Source organism: Lissotriton vulgaris, chromosome 1_1, assembly GCF_964263255.1.
Source record: "Lissotriton vulgaris chromosome 1_1, aLisVul1.2, whole genome shotgun sequence".
NCBI classification, from domain to species: Eukaryota; Metazoa; Chordata; class Amphibia; order Caudata; family Salamandridae; genus Lissotriton; species Lissotriton vulgaris.
The window spans coordinates 885,740,792-885,758,756 of record NC_141685.1 but is presented as its reverse complement, the minus strand read 5'-3'; the positions used below and the strand labels follow the sequence as shown (position 1 = coordinate 885,758,756).

The 17,965-nt window shown below is 46.0% G+C and overlaps 1 long non-coding RNA gene across 1 annotated transcript in view; it reads left to right on the top strand.

The window, feature by feature from the left end:
- LOC147748106 (uncharacterized) overlaps window positions 1-5,847 on the top strand; it is a 261,843-nt gene extending 255,996 nt beyond the window's left edge. The window contains exon 4 of the long non-coding RNA XR_015308646.1: window positions 4,039-5,847. This is a non-coding gene — a long non-coding RNA (uncharacterized LOC147748106). The remainder of the gene's footprint in view (window positions 1-4,038) is intronic.
- Window positions 5,848-17,965: the final 12,118 nt, after the last annotated feature.

Genomic DNA, 17,965 nt, shown 5'->3' with positions numbered 1-17,965 from the left:
CAGGGCCGCGACGGGGAGCTCCAGGCTCAAGGCCTTGGCCGCCCGCGTCAACACTACACTGTAGGCAGCCTCCTCCTCCGTAGCCACGGTTGGAGCGGAGACAAAACCTGTGTCTGGCGAAGTGTCCAGTCCACTGGCATCCCCAAGCTCACATGTCCAGTCCTGCTGAGACTGGCACTCCTGTGCCAGAGGGTCCACAGCCCCCTCCCACTCTCCCTCGTCACCCATCACCTGAAATTCAGGTTCAAAGGATGGGGCTGGTTAGTGGAAATAAAAATCTCCAAACGACGTTGAGAGCGGCGCCGTTCTGGCGCCGGAACCGAATCGAGGATAGGATTGGGGACGGTGTCGCCCGTAGGTGGCGCCGGTGGTGACACCCTAGGGGCCGGCGTCGGTGAGGTCGTGAGGTCGACCGGCGATGACCCGGAAGCGGACCCAGTGGGGGCCTGCGGCGTCGGGACCGAAGTCGCTGGCGGCGTTGGGGCCGAAGCACCTGGCGGCGTCGGAGCCGAAGCACCCGACCGCTAGGCCCCCCAGCCGGGACCACTGGGCCCGAAGGCGCCACGGAACCCGGCGGAAGAGGGGGGGACCTCATGGCCATGAGGTACCGCGCGACCTCCTCAGGCGTTGCATCGTGCCCAGGGACCGGAAGGTGTGGGGCAGGATGCGGCGCCCGGTCACCCGAACCCCCGGCCACAAGGCGCGAGCGTCGGGGTGGGTCGGAAGAGCGATGACACCTTTCCGACCTCTCATGCCTCTTACTTGAGGATCTTGATCCCGACAACGAATGCCGACTCTCAGAGCTACGAGGGCTCCAACCCCGCGACCGGTCCCTCGACGTCCTGTAGGACAGGGACCTCAAACGGCGCAGGGCCGACCGCTGGAGCTCGAGCCACTTGCGGGACCGCTCCTGCCTAGCCTTGGACTTCAGGGCCTGGCAGTCGGAGAAGGTTCGGTTTTCGTGGTTGAGGCCTAGACATTGAAGACACCAGCGATGGGGGTCAGTAACCGACATCAATCGGCTACACTTGGAGTAGGGTTTGAACCCGGGCATCCCTACCGGCACCGTAGGAGTCGAACGACTCGAGAAAAAACATATCAAAAGATCAAAAAAGTTTAGTCAAAAAGTGACTAAGGGGTAGAGCTTCTCTGGATCTGCTCTAGCTGGCGTGGAAAAAAGAAGAACTGACGTCAGCGTGCGAGGGCGGCGTCTAAGTACTCTGACGACGTCATTCCGGCGCATATGACGCCGACGACGGACGCGGAGCCGCGGACGACGACTATCGACGTGCAGGGGTATTGCTACGCAAAAGTTTCCGGATCCAGTCTGATGTCTGGGGATATTCTAAGGTAAGGAATCTATCACTAACATGTCTCTTTAAGGTACTGCCTTTTCTCTTCTTGTAATCTCTATGAGGACACCCCTGTTACATGTTGTTACTCGATACTTTGTAAATACAGCCACAGAGCACTATGTTGTTAAATGTCTTTCTCCTGCCTGCTGTTGCACGTAGAACACGCTCTCCCGCAACGCTTTCTTTTTCTTCTATATAACCAGCGCTGCACACCTAGCTGATATAATGGCAGGCGTACCTTTCTTTTCTTATTTGTGCACCGAACGCGGCTGCATGTTTTCTTTTCTATTTATTAACTTTTATTATAATAGCACCTGCGCTTTAGCTTTTGACATCATAAGCGTTTAACGCTAAAGCACGGGTGCCACCTTTGTAATAAACGTAAATAAATAGAAAAAGAAAATGCCTGGTTGCCACTGTTTTCCTATTTGTTTGCTTTTGTTACAATTGGGGTGCCTGCGTTTTAGCTTTAAACATCCTAAGCTAAAGCGCTGGCTTCAAAAGTAAAGAATTAGAATAAAATTGCTGTAATCCAATTTGCAATGCGATATCTCTTACATTACTGAAAATTTTAGCTATTGGCGTTGCATTAATATTAGCAACGGCGACAGCTTAAACTTTCATGTAATTTGAAACCTATGTGATGTGATGTGAAAGGCATTTATAAAGCGCAGCGTACACTATACAGTTTCTTGGCACTAGAACAGAGGACAATAGGCAGCTGCCTGGACAGGGCAGGGAGTGCATAGCCGTAACAGGGAAGAAAAAGAAGAGAAATAGAGGGGACCGGGGGGGAGAAGGCAGGTTAATTATAAGCAATGCGAAACAGGTATGTCTTAAGGAGGGATCTGAAGTGGGTATAAGGCGAAGCCAGCCTTATGTCCAATGGGAGGGCATTCCAGAAAGATGGAGCGAGGAATGAGAATCTTAAGCCTCCCCATTTCTTACGCTTGACTCTGGGGACTTTGAGTAGAGCCAAGTGAGCCGAGCGAAGATTACGAGAGGGGACGTAGGGGTGAATGAGGGAGGAGATGAAAGTAGGACCCAGGCCGGCCAGAGCTTTAAAGACAAGGCATCCCAGCTTGAATTTGCAGCGTTCAGAAACAGGGAGCCAGTGCAGGGATTTTAGCAGAGGGCGGACGTGGTGGTGCCTCGGTTGATGGAAGATGAGGCGTGCCGCCTGGTCTGGACAAGCTGCAGACGTTTGAGTTGGTAATCAGGGATGCCTACGTACAGGGAGTTGGCGTAATCAATTCTGGAGACGACTAACGGCAAAAGGGCAAGGGTAAGAGCTTCGGTGGTGAGAAAGCGCACGATTTTCCGAATTTTTCGCAGTTGGAAAAAGCAGGAAGAGACAGTGGCATTTATCTGGGGTTTCATCGAAAGATCTTTGCTGATGATAACCCCCAGACTTTTGGCAGAGTCAGCTGGACGGGGGGGGGGAGGCCCAAGCTGGCAGGCCAGAAGTTGGAATTCCAAGGATTGGAAGGCCGTCCCACAAGAACCAGTTCGGTCTTGTCGGGGTTGAGCTTCAGGTGATTTGCCCCCATCCAGTTGCTGATGTGACAGAGGGTGGCTTGGAAGTCTGAGACTGACTGGTCCGAAGAGTTGATGTTAAAGACTAGCTGGATGTCATCCGCGTAATTGAACGCGGTGACATTCCTGTCTCGGAGAGATCTGATCAGGGGGGTAAGGTATAAGTTAAAAAGGAGCGGGGACAAAGAAGAGCCCTACGGCACGCCGCAGGTCAACGCCACCTTGTCCGCGGAGAACTGGGAAAGTCGGACCGCTTGTTGGCGGCTGGTGAGAAATGAGCGGACCCAATCCAGGGCAGTGCCCCCGATCCCAGCCTGTCTGACACGGTCGACCAAGATGGCATGGTCGACCGTGTCAAAGGCGGCCGACAGATCCAGGAGCACTAGGGCCTGACTGATCTTAGAGTCGGCCCCCCTGCGCAGTTTTTCCATGACAGAGAGTATGACCATCTCTGTAGAGTGGGCAGGTCTAAACCCGGCCTGTTGAGAGTCGAGAAAATGAGATTGCTTAACAAACGAGCTCAAGATGTTGGTAACGTGGGACTCAAGCACCTTGCTGAGGTAAGGAAGGAGGGAGATGGGACGGAAGTTGCTCTTGATCGTGGGATCGGCTGTAGGTTTCTTTAAGATAGGCACTACCTCGGCGGCCTTAAAAGTACTAGGGATTAGGCCAAGAGTGAGGGAATTGTTCAGGAGTGCCAGGGGGGCTAGGCAGGCAGTGAAGACCTTGCGAAGGATCTTGGGGGGGCAGCAGTCAGTTGGAGACCCTGAGGTGACTTTGCTAAGGAGAGCGGAGAAGTCTGCCTATTGCATTGCAAATGCTTGTTTTTTTGGGTGAGGGGGAGGGATTGGTAGCCTTCCATCTCAGTACAGCTTAAAATTCCTAAAGTGAGAGAGCCACGCTTGTGTCTGAAGGTTTTAAAAAGGGTGGGAAAGCATTCTGAACATGCGAATAGAGTGAGTCTCTTCCATTTGTCTAGCTAACTAGTGTTGCAGCTAAGTGAGTTTTCTGTTTTGATAACTGCTCCCATCTCCTTGTGTGAAAGCCATTCACTTGTTTACAGGATTTTCCCTTGTGGAAATAATGTCTATGTTAGATTTTAGTCATAGTTCACAGTTTCCTAACCTCCTTTTCCTCTCCCACGCAGGTCTTAACTAACTGTATTGAGGAGGATGGAACTTGGCCCCATGCCATGGGTCCACTGAGATGGTCGGAGGGAGGGTGCCAGTCACCACCGTGTCACCAAGCTGCCAGTCCACGCACTACCGTGCCTTCAGGAACCGAGAACGAGAGGTGGTGGAACGTTCAGTGGCCAGGCTGCAGAACAGCGGCTTCTACTGGGGCCCTCTGTCAATGGGAGAGGCCCATGAGAAGCTCAACAAGGAGCCAGTGGGTACTTTCCTTGTGCGGGACAGCTCCCAGCACCACCACCTTTTCACCTTGAGTGTCAGCATGGTGGGTGGCCCAGTCAGTGTGCGGGTTGCATTTCATAAGGGCCACTTCTGGCTACGGGAGCACTCAGCAGACTGCCTGGTCAAGCTGCTGGAGAAGGTGGTGGACAGAACCCGTATAAGGCCCATCTGCTGTGAAAATGGTATCCGGCTAGTTCTGACAAAGCCACTGCGTTGCAGTCGGCCACTTAGCTTGCAAGAACTGTGTCGGCGAGAAATTATATTTGTTTATGGGCATGAGCGATTGTCCCAGCTGCCCCTGCAGCCGGTGTTGAGAAGGTATGTGGAAGCATTTCCTTTCAAGATCTGAGACCCTATAAACGATAAATGGTCCAGGGACCCAGCATACTGAAGTAAGCTACCTTAGCTCAAGATAGTTCCACAGAGGTGACCGGAACCATACTATTGACTAACATAGCAACAAGCTATCACTTCTTGGCCGTAATCTAAGGAGCAAGTGGCCCATCCCTTTCTTGCCTTCATTGGAAATCCCAGACTTCGCATTGGAAGAGACATGTACCAGCCAGTGAGGCCGGAGACAATTCTTTTACTTGTATCTATTCGATATAAGCTGGCACCAAAACAAACTTTGGCTCATACCAGAGCTGCGAGAGAGACGTGCATGAGTACCTTTAGCCTACTTTTTCAGAAAACGGCTCCCAGACTATTGTAAAGAGGTTAAGTAAGACCCTTAAAGAAAACTAACCTGCTATGGACAGGACTGCGCATACAAAGCAGAGAGAGCAGAGGCAGATCAACTAAGCTGGACTTTTTTTGTGGTGCACTACGGGGAGACATTTTACTCCTTTTGGTACTTTATATTTCACCTCTGCAGAAAATGATAAGGCTCTTCATTCTTCATAGGTGGACTACAGTGGCTCGTATTCTGACATTTGAATGTTCATGGCACGTCATATATCATTTTTGGAGGAGCACAATTGAAACATGAAAGATCCGGCTTTTGTTGCCATAAGTTAATCAAGACCAGAAGTGGCCTGACCAGTACGAAGATATTTCCTGAGAGGTTTGGAGAAATGTCTGCAAAGCTGACATGGTTGGGACCAAGAGAGCTCAAATCTGACATGCAACAAAGTCCTGTATTGTGCTGGAGAATTTATTTTTAATGGTTTACTCATAGGTTAGTCTGCTTGTAGTTAGTGTTAAGAGATGAGTGCTGTACTCGGCCACGTATCTCAGAATGAGGTGGGTTATTTTTGTTAGACCGCTACAGTGCCTCCGTAATTTTAAAAAATAAAATTCGTTTTTTGAGGGGGAATTAATAGAGAGGGGGAAGAATGGGTAAGGAGTTCAGTCTTTCAGAAGCTGCTTACCAATTACCATTTAAGTCCTTTTTTGTCATCCATTGAGATCCTTGCAGTGAAGGGGGCTGAGATGAGTTTTGGGGACATCGTCAGCACCACGTGTCAAAAACGGTAATGCCTACATGATGCCAAAGACGTGAACAACCATTGGCAAAACCAATAGGTTAGCTTTGCAGTTTGGATCCTGCCTAAATATAAATATATATATATATATATATATATATATATATATATATATATATATATATATATATATATATATATATATATATATATATATATATATATATATATATATTTTTTTTTTAAAAAGGCTTCTGTAGTAAAAATGCAAAATGCTGCTTTCTGTATACAGTGCATCAGTGAGATAAAAAAATGTCATGTGTGATGAATAAGAGCCTGATTTAGAATTTGGCATATGGGATACTCTGCCACAAATGTGGGGGATATCCCATCCGCCTTATTCCAGGTACATTATATCCTAATGCACTTGGGATAAGGCGGACTCTTGCGGAGTACCCATCCACCAAAATCCAAATCGGGCCCTAAGTGTACTTTTGAGATGTAAAACTGCTCCCCTGGATTGGAATGAAGTATTTCATAAGAGGTGGAATGATACGCTATACAGCCAACAGTATAAGAAAAGACAGCAATACCCTTGTGAGGGGACTCAAAGCCCATTCTATGTATAAAGAACTGGTAACAGTAGATCTTGCAGACAGCTGCGCTGTCAACCAACAGCTAGTAAGATTCCAAAAATAAGTCTTCACTTTGCCTTTCTTGTAACTTCCTCGCACATTTGCACTTTCAGTGCAAAAAAGTGCAGTGTTCTATCCACCCAATGTTTTTCTGACATTTGATTCCAAAATGAGGAATTAAAGGGCCTCCTAGTTAGTGTCGAAGATCATCTTTGTATATGCTTCCAGTCCCATTTCAAGACAATATTTGTGTTTATTTAGCCACAGTGTATGAAGTGTAAGCGTGGTAGAGCACAATGACTGCCATTTTGTAAATAAAAGAAAAATGTGTATTTTGCTTGAGACTTTTGGTTACTTCCTTATTTTGTGGGAGTTTCAGAAATGCTTTAAAAAAAGTGAGGCTGTGCTGTGCGTTTGTTTTTGGTTGGGTTTACCAAACGTAATAGGTATGTCTGTCACTTATTTCCCTTACTTACACTTGTGGGAATCTGGGATAAAGCTCTAGTCTGGATCTTTTTTTTGTATATAAAGAGATCACGAGTAGTTGTTGTTACCTCAGCCATTAAAGTCCATTATGCAGAATTTGACCCTGCTCTCTTCTTTGGTCCAGCTCAGGCAACTTTAGTTTTTTAAATGCCTCATGTAATCGAAACAAGCATGAGCAAAGCAAACAGCCCTTAAGACATGGCTTTTCCCTTAATTTGATGCTGCTTCCTGTGTCTTCACGTCCTCTCAGTGTTATGTTCTCCCTTCTTCGGTTGGGTTTCCTTCGATAAAGCGCCGGGATACTCCGTGGAGTGGCCGTGCGCTATAGAAGTATAAAAATAACATAACATAACATAACAGCTCTGGCCTTTGCAAGCATGCTTTTTAAATATTTTTTTTTGCAAACCTATGCTATAGTAAAAAAATGTTTTAAAAATTGGCAAACACATTGTCGCAGGGTTTCCGTTCTCTCACAGAACTGTGCTCAGAGACCTAGAACCTGGGTGAGTCAGGATGACCCAAAACTCACCTATGTTTCAGAAATCCCCTTACCAGGCTAGCTACAGTATCTCATCGGCAGTGAATACTTCCCGATGTCTTAGACAATCCAGAACATGAACTTAGAATACCTCAGGTATCGTGGAACACATGAACACTCTTTCGTTATATTATCATTCCAAACCGAAACTGGGAGGCAATGAGAACACGTGCAAGTTTGAAATGTTTATTTTTTCAATGCAACATTCTCAAACGCAGTATCTTGTATAATACCAACATACATATTATAAAAAACAAAGTCAGCAGCATAGTCACTAATCCATAGTAAGCAAACTGTGATAACATATTATGATGCAAAATCTATAGAATTCTGTATCACCTATATTTCGCGCACCCTAATTAGCATATTATATTATATCTAAGAAGGTCTCATTTGGGCTTTATCTGGGCGAACCCATACCTCAAATTCTCAGTAGTAGGAGATCACATCAACAGCTACCAGCTCTCAGCATGTCCAGCATCAAGTGTGTTTTTCAATTCCCTGTAACTGTATCTTGAACTCACGTAAAGCCCAAAGTTGGCACAAACATTATTTGTGTTATGACTAACGTAGTGCGAGGATCAGGCCTACAATAACCTTGTGTTAGAGTGTGCAGCTCTCAGTGTGCAGACAGTTGTACCAAGTGTCCCAGGCACGACTGATACCAGTACAATAATATATTATTCTGAAGTAAATCACATCTTTCTTCTAGGTTAAAAGCTGTAACAACAATTAGGTGTTGTGTGCAAACCGAAGCAGAAAGAAAAGATGGCGTTTAAACTTTTAACAAGCACATGCTAACTTAACACAACCTATGGAAACGTAATAACCATATGACACCCCCCCAATGGTCCGAGGACGGTCAAAAGACAAATATATAAGCCAATACTCTATGAGAGGCAAGACTTGAAAGCAGAGTTCAATGATATTGAGCCAAGCTAAATGTATGTAATGTATGTAAAATTTAAAAAATACAAAAACTATGTATGAATGCCTATAGTGGCCACACAAAATATAAAAAGTCGAACTTGAGGCCTAAATACCATAAACAGGCCTTGAATATATGAAAAAAAATTTGAATGTTCGTACTGAAATTGGCACCATTCAGAATTACTAAAAAGTCACGTGCCATATAGATGGAAGTATTCAAAGTCATTCCTCGTTGAATGAATATGCAAAATATGTAGCAACAGCTTCCAACATGAAATCACTGTCATCATCCGAAAACAGTTCAGCCATCCAATTAAGCAATGGGAAAGAACATACGTGCTCCTCCAGTACTGAATCCTCTAGCATCATCAGAGGACAACTCAGTGGGTTCTCGAGAACGCTTTGTGCCAGAAAGTCATGCGCTGCTGCGAATATGTCCCACTGACCCATTAGTCCATGCATCGCTGCCACAGCCATAACCCTTTCGCCAGAACAGACCAACTCATGAGCCACTACGGGGGACATCAGCTGATCAAAGTCGACGTCAGGAGAAGTCGGTAAACAGAGACACAAATCAATGGCCCAGTCGAAATCACAGCTCAGGCAATGAAACACAGGCTGGACACAGGTGAAATAGGAAAATCTGAAAGATAATCCAAAAGCCGTGCTTAAAGTCGCAAGCGGCAGGGATCCATAATAATCAAACATCCGGTTGCGAAACTGCATCAGTAGGTGCTGTGCGTTTCCTTGCGCAGGATGGGCATCCATGTTTTATGAAATAAAATATCACCAGAACGCCTGCAGCCAAAGCCAGCAAAACAGGAAATCCGCCAAACAGACTAGCGAATATAGAATGAAAGAACGCAGGGATGATACCAAATACTTTTTCAAATGTAGTCACAAGACCACTGCTAACCATTTTAAAAAAATGAGCGAGGTTGGATGTGGAGGAGGCATTAAAGATTTGATGAACTAGCTCGCAAAAATGAAACGGCAAATCAGTACTTAAAAGAGCTTGTACTTCTGTGCGTGTGTTTGCTATGTGAAGGACATAAGTTTCACGGGCAGAGCTCAGGGCCACCTGTTTTTGAGACAAAAGGGCTCTTATACGGCCTAAACCATTGAATTCAGCTCTCAAGGTTGGTATTCTCGGCCAAATTAAAACTTCTGAATTCCCATGCGTGGGTGGATACAACACATTCTTACAGCAAACGACCCTTTCAGACACTGTAACCACATATCCGATTCCAGCCTCTAACCCACAACAAAACTCGTTATTTAAAAGTAAATAACTACCGTTGGACAACAACGTGAACGTGGGAACGATTGCAGGAACTGGGGTCCCTTTCAAAACACAGGCCAAATTCGGTTTGTCCTGATTGCAAGAACCATGCAACATGATGTGTCTGCAAATAAGTGAGCGGTCTGGGGACTGTGTACATTCTTCACCATTCAGATTCACTTCATTCCCATCCTTAAGGCATCTGTAAGTGTATGGTAAAGACCATGTCTCATGGAGGAAAGCACTGCCTAATGGTTCATATCGCCCAATGGCAATATATTTCATACAATTTGTAAATTTATACAAAGCAAAAGGTAACGTTATAACACCATGAATAAGCCATGTTGCTGCAGTTACTTCAGCCACCGAAAATGGCAGGGATTCTAATTTTTCAATATGTAACATAGAAAATGTAGCATCTCTCATTGACAACATGCGCTGTTTTTCAGTCAAATTAAACGGGGCAAATAATGATGATATGTTCAAAAAAGTCCATGGCACTCGACCAGACTTAAGAGTCTGTAGTGTCCACGCAAACTGCATCACAGAACGCAATTGATTTTGACCATGATACAACACGGATACTTCATCATGTACTATGTCGACAACAGAAGACACAATATTATTTAAAGTGTAAATTCGGGAAGAAAGCGTGTTAATGCTGTTATCAACCACTGCAAGCACTTTTTCCAAATTAGCTCGATCAATAGCCCTTAGGCGTTTAGCAGCCTCAACCTGGTTAACTTTCCAAATTTCATTGTAAATTGCATACAGGAATCGCTTCGATCTACCTTTAGCAGGGCCTTTTATAAAATCGTTTAAATCCACATTATCATGTAATTGAGACAAATGTAGTTTAACTGCAGCTAAAGTAGAATGCTGTAACCAATTTTGACACAGCTTACCCACAGAATAAGTCGTGACAGAATAGTCTCCCTCAAAACGTGGATCGGGCCTGAGTTTTGTGAATCCCTCAGCCAAACCCATAAAACGGCGCTGGCAAGAATCAGCACTTTTTTGCCATACCAGCCAACCCTTGGAATCCAAACTGGAAATGTCAAAGGATGAATTGTGTAAAAGAGTTTGCAACTCTTGAATGGAGGAATCAGTGAAATTACCCCAACCAGTATATTCATTTAAATCTGGGATGGTCGGTGTATTTAATTTTTTAGAAGTAGCCAATCCAAAGCATGTTGTCTGGAAAATGGTAGAATTTAAAAACAACATGTGATTCGGGATGAGACATGCACGGTGCAAAGCCTCAGTGCCTTGTACCTGCCAATCTTTGGTACCCCAAACCGATTTAAGGTCAATTGTTCCTTTCCAGAACTCGTAGCCATCTACAGCCAACCTGTCTAAAAAGGACTTCGAATACAGCAATTTTGTATCGGTAAGTCTAACTTTGGAAATGGGCTTTTGTGTCATTTTAAAATAAAATGACTCGGGATTAGACTGATCAAAGTCTGTAAAATATGTATATTTTTTCAGAAATGTATTGGAACTGCCACTGAATGGAGCAGGGCAATGTTCCCATTGTGTATAATTCACAGCAACCCTCCTGGAATTTGTCTTATGTAAAAAATGATTACCATAGTGTTGAAAACAAAACAAATCACCATAATTAATAGAATCAGTATACAGATCCTCAGCATCGAAGGCAGCATAATACTTTAAATCAGAGAATAATGCTTCTACGGCCTGAATATCCCAATCATCAGAACGTACATTTTGTTTAATCACATCTCCCATGTTTACTCTAAGCACATTTGGAACATTAATCACTTCAGTAGGCCCATGTATCTGAAACCTAACCGCATCCCACACAATCCCGTCAAGGACAGGCCATGCTGTAATGTTAACTGCCTTTAAGTTTCGTTTCTGTCTGAGCGCAGAATGTGAAGAGGAGAGAGGGTTCAATGTTCCATTAAGGTACCGAATTCCTGTTCTTTCTTTAACGTAGTGACCATCGATCAGGCGGAAAAAATAAAACACAAAACCAATTGACATAAAAAGATAGAACGAAAATAGGATCAACCAAATGTATGTCCAAGGCGGAATTAAAAAATGTTTTTTGAACAACGTGGCATATCTTGCAATGTTTGTGGGTTTCTTTGATGTTTCCGAAACAGAGTCAAAAGAGAATCTGGACTGGCCTGCCAAACGGGTCTGCAAATCAGGCATCGATAAATCAGCAGGATAAGTGTAGGTTAGCTCATCAATGTTAGTATCAGGAATAGTATTTAATAAAGGACTGGATATGGCAGGCATCTCGAGGGACACCTCCTGTTCTGCACCAGATGTAATAGCCAGCACAGAGTGCCTCACCATGGAAGGACAGGATACAGCCGGTGTCATGCTATGAAGAATCGGCCACCCTGTGTGTCTTGACATTGTCAATAGAAATAAATCTGTTTTCCTTACGACCTGGAAGTGGTGGTAAAATGACTGTTCTTGTGCCCTTCACTCCAAGTACTCGGACTGGTGCTCGATATGATATGATATGTTATCGATCTTCTCTCGAACCAGTTCTCCAACTTGGGGTAGCCAGCCAACTACCAGGATCTGCAACGCATCATCCGATGTGGAGGGCAAATGTTCCTTTGCAAGACTGTCTCTGGTCTTTTGTAGATTCTGTAAAACATTGCAATGTTCATCTACGTCAAAGGCCCCGGCCTGGGCCTTGTAGTCCGGCCCATCAAGGTCAGGTACATACATCTTGATACCAAAGAGCATTTCGTATGGGGTCCGCCCACCCAGAGACCTTCTAGGGAGATTATTAAGCGCACGCTGCACGCCGCACGCCTATGAGGTGGGCTAGCCAGTTTCTACCAGTGCCTATAACTCGGGCTGTCAAAGATTGCTTTAAGTCGCGGTTCATTCGTTCTACTACACTATTACCCTCGGGTCTGTAGGGGCTTGAAAACTTGACTTGGACTCCCAACGAAACCATAGCAGCCTTATATGCCTTAGAGGCGAAAGCCGGACCCTGGTCCGAATGGAAAGTACCACAGGCAAAAATTCCCACAAAGACACGCAAATCCTTAATGACAGTCCGTGAATCAGCGCTTCGATGCGGCCATACCCATACAAAGCGTGTGCATGAATCAACTGCTACTAAGATGTACTTAAACGCAGTATCAGAAGAAAAAGGACCGCAGTGATCCAAATAAACGCAACCAAGCGGTTTATTAGAGATGTACAACTGTGTCTGAGGCGGACGCGCAGCAGTAGAAGGCTTAATCTGCTGGCAAATGTCACATTGAAGAACATATTCACGCGTCTGTTTGTACAGACCCCGCCACCAGAATCTTTGTTGTAGCTGAGTTACAGTGGCCGAGACGCCCGCATGCGCAGACGCCACACCTTCATGTGCCGCTGTAATCAAAGCAGCTCTGCGATCCGAGTTGGGAACTAAACGTTCGCCAACATCAGGGATTTTCACATAAGGAACCTTATCGGGACTTAAGTGGTATGTGTATTTAGAAGGGAATCCCGCAGGATATTTACCCCCCTTCTCCGTTGCAGCTACAGCTGCCAAGATGTCATCATCGATTCTGCTTTTGGACCTCGTGACTGCTGCAACTAAGTATTTTGATACCGCTGACTTCGCTGCTTCATCAGCAAGCGAGTTGCCAACAGCGTGGACCCCCACGCGCTGATGACCGAGAGTATGAATCACAAACACGAGTGGCAGCTTCTCTTTAAGTTCCGCCACTCGGACCCAGATTGTTTTATGTTTTATTGTGCTACCTTTGGAGTCACGAAAATCATTCTGAATCCAAAAGAACAAGTTTTCATTGTAAGACTGGACACAGTAGTAAGAATCGCTTACGATTAAAGTCGTCACACTAGGATCTGCGTACTCCAATGCAAGCATCAGAGCACGAAGCTCTGCCAATTGTGCGGTGCAGTCTCCAAGCGTCTGCGTGTGCACGACACTGGACTTGAACTCATCGTTCACCATAGCACCGACCACAATGGCGCATGCGGAAACGTAGGCATGTTTAGAGCCATGCGCAACCTGCGCCGAACCATCAGTGTAAATGATGCAATGGAAATCCTCCAACGGCCGCATAGCTAATGGAGCAGGATGAACAAACTCATACTGTAAATACTCCTGGGACCGTAAGGTGGCGTCAAAAATAAACGTGACATCCTGGGATGCCAAGGATGCAGCCCACTGAATCCACCGAGGGTGCAAAGCTTTGGAATTAGGTACACTGGCTTTCGTAACCGCCTCTAAGGCAGGGCACGGGGTAACAACCAACATGCGCTTTCCTTGTAACAGGGCACGTTCCTTAAGAATTGCCATCTGCACAGCTGTTAAAACTTTCTCCACAGTGGAAAAACGCAATTCAGCCGAAGTGTACAAGTGTGACTTGTAAGCAATAGGTACTGTATCCCCTTCATTAAAAGTCAGGTACGTGAAACCCACCGCCCCAGGGATAATTCTTATCACCAGGTTGGTCTGGTTATCACGAGTCTGTAAGTATTCAGAAGCGAGCAAATCAGCCTGCAAAGACTGCAGAATGGCTGAATGCTCAGGCAGCCAGCATGATCTGGAAAAAGATGGTTGTATCAAAGCATACAAAGGCTTGATACGCTGGGCATATTCCGGAATGTAAGTCCTCCCGAAATTCAGAAAACCCAGAAGAGATTGTAATTTTTTCAGTGTTGTCGGAGAGCACAACTGTGCACATTTCTCCAGGAAATGGGCTGCTAAACCCTTCCCTTCATGGTTAAGCTCGTAACCCAGAAACAACACTGTGTACTCTGCAATGTGCGACTTTGCAAAGTTAAACTTGTAACCTACGTCAGCAAAGTTACAAATTATGCTATTTACTCGACACAGATGCTCCCAAAGATCGTCGTCTATGAGATAAATGTCATCCACATACGAACAAGCAACTGGGTCGAAGCTCTCCAAAAGAGAGACTATGCGCGCGGAAAAAACTCCCGGACTGTTCTTGTAGCCCATTGGGAGTCGTTTAAACATTTTTTGCACTCCGCCGCACGTAAAACTGGTCTATTGGGAACTTAGACCATCTAATCTATGTGCATAAAAACCATTGGAAATGTCAAGCGTGGTTTTGAACCGTTTACGCTCAAGACTATTCACTAACGCAGAGCCGTGCGTATTCTGTACTGCACAGTTACGGCAATGCGAGTTCAAATGCCTATAATCTAAAACCAAACGATATGACCCGTCCGGTTTGTTCACAGTAAAAAGGGGGTTATTCATCGGTGACACACACGTTTCAATTACACCTTGATATTCCAATTGTTCAAGGATAGCCGCGACTGAAGCTTTCGCTTCACGCCGTATGGGATATTGGGGTTGAGGCTGTGGCTGTGACCGTAAAGGAATCTCATGGCTTGGTGACAATTTATCCCAGCCACACTGATTGCGGTACACAGCCGGCGCAAGCGCCAGAGCCCACTCTTCTGCAAAATGCAGCGCCTCCACCCTCGGCACAGTGTGCGCGAAGCTGGGCAGGATTACCTCCTCCCCTCGCGGAGCTGCGAGAACAAAAGGTGGGGGCCAGTCAGCCTCCGAAAGCAAAATGTCATACGTAGACGAGAGATTTTCCCAAAATACCCCTTTTACAGTTCGCTGCATGTCACCTTCAATTAACAGGACAATTTCAAAAAGTCTTTCAGGGGGAGCAACATGCGTATCTGCAGTTTCAATCACAACAAAAGTTTCAGTCGCTGTCACCTTCAACAGTGGACGGAGGGCCTCTCTCACTATGGTAATCTCTGCAGCGCTGTCCAGCAAGGTCAGAGCCCACGTCAGATTCCGAAGCCGCGTTCTCACTATCTGGGGCATAACGATGCGCGGTCAGGGCAGCGACTTTCTTCGTGGCAAACTGAGGTCTCTTGGGCGTAGAGCCTTCCTGCTGATCTCCACTGGAACGCGGGCGGGGCTGACCACGTCCTTGCTGGCCACCCCGGCCCTTGCCGCCCCCTCCACCACCGGTTGACGGAGCCGATGAGTCCTGAAAGGAACGAGGAGAGCGTTGTTCAGAAGCCTGAAACCTCTCAGGCGATTTAATCATCGCGCGGTCGCGCAAATCATAAACACGATCCGACTGCGCAGGCAATGGAGACGCAGGAGTAGAAACCTGTGTTTGTTGTTGTTGCTGCTTACCCTGATTCTGTTTTTTAGGCCAATTTTGTTTCTTGGACTTTTGTTGACTACCAGTTTCCGATGTCTGACTCTGGGGCTGTTTCTTCTCTTTATCAGGAAAAGTTTTAACCCCTTTGGAATTGCGGCCCACCATCGCGTAAGCATGCACAATAATCTTTGCTAACTGTCGGGGTCGATCGGGCTCGGGAACCAACGCTAACGCGTTAGCAACTTGAAAGTTCACTGCATCCCCCTTGACATTCGCAAGGATCACACCGCAAACCACTTCAAAAGAGCCACACAGGCGCATGCCCAATTCAACAGCCGCCTCCGGTCCATGTTCATCCTGAACACGTTTAAGGACCCCACCTAGGTTGGTCACAGACGGGGAGCCATAGCACCTCGAATAGACCGCTGCAAAAGTTTTTCCCCAGGTTTCACAGTCAGCAAGGTCAGGAGCCAGATCCTTCGGTAAACTCAGTGTAAGAATCCGGTGCTTATAACCCGGACTCGTATTAGGAAACACAGCCTCCAGCTGGCCGAATTTCTCAGCAAGCCAGAACGGAAAATCGTCCTTTTCTAAGGGCTTTTTACCCATCACGGAATTAACCATGACCGGGTTGATTTTCAGACCAGCATGTTCTGCTCGAAGCTGTGCGCCTCTAGGGGCCGCTTCCTGAACATTACGTCCAATGTAATGAACAAGCGCTCTAATCACTCCCACCGCGACTTCATGAAGCTGCCGCAGGTCGCCCACGTTACAAGCGTTACGTCTAGGGTGAGGAGTAAATCCACCCAAAGCAGGCCAACTAGTGCCTGCAATGGACAAAGGACCTAACCTCGGAGCGGTCATAGCGTGCGGTAGGGCGCCACCAAACCAAACTCCATGCTGCCAAGCGTCAATAGGAACCTCCAGTGCTCTGTACGGAGCGTACGCAGCCGGTACATCTGAAGCAGTGTATGTGTGGAACACACCAGAATTAGCGTCCACCGCCGGAAATGTCACCCACGAATAAAATAGTTCGTATGGGTAAGCATGTTCCGCGCTCACCACCAGAACCACAGCCAAGCCATCCAAAGGAACATCATACATCCGCAAATGGTCACGCACCGCAATGCGACTATGCTGCGCGATGTCCACAGGCTGAGCCATGTTAGCACAGGAATTAGAAAAAACAAATTATACTTTGTAGCACAACTGGGTAGTAATTCAAAGAAACCGTTTTAGATAGATTCAAGCTTGAAAATTACCTATTTCAAAAATAGGTAGGTTTTTCCGACACTGCCGTTTTCCGGAAACGGGAATGTAGGCGTTAAGGTTTGAATGATATACTACTCGAGTGTCATGTTATAGGGCCAACCAACGTATGGGCGCCATGTCGCAGGGTTTTCGTTCTCTCACAGAACTGTGCTCAGAGACCTAGAACCGGGGTGAGTCAGGGTGACCCAAAACTCACCTATGTTTCAGAAATCCCCTTACCAGGCTAGCTACAGTATCTCATCGGCAGTGAATACTTCCCGATGTCTTAGACAATCCAGAACATGAACTTAGAATACCTCAGGTATCGTGGAACACATGAACACTCTTTCGTTATATTATCATTCCAAACCGAAACTGGGAGGCAATGAGAACACGTGCAAGTTTGAAATGTTTATTTTTTCAATGCAACATTCTCAAACGCAGTATCTTGTATAATACCAACATACATATTATAAAAAACAAAGTCAGCAGCATAGTCACTAATCCATAGTAAGCAAACTGTGATAACATATTATGATGCAAAATCTATAGAATTCTGTATCACCTATATTTCGCGCACCCTAATTAGCATATTAGGTCTCATTTGGGCTTTATCTGGGCGAACCCATACCTCAAATTCTCAGTAGTAGGAGATCAGTAGTAGGAGATCACATCAACAGCTACCAGCTCTCAGCATGTCCAGCATCAAGTGTGTTTTTCAATTCCATGTAACTGTATCTTGAACTCACGTAAAGCCCAAAGTTGGCACAAACATTATTTGTGTTATGACTAACGTAGTGCGAGGATCAGGCCTACAATAACCTTGTGTTAGAGTGTGCAGCTCTCAGTGTGCAGACAGTTGTACCAAGTGTCCCAGGCACGACTGATACCAGTACAATAATATATTATTCTGAAGTAAATCACATCTTTCTTCTAGGTTAAAAGCTGTAACAACAATTAGGTGTCGTGTGCAAACCGAAGCAGAAAGAAAAGATGC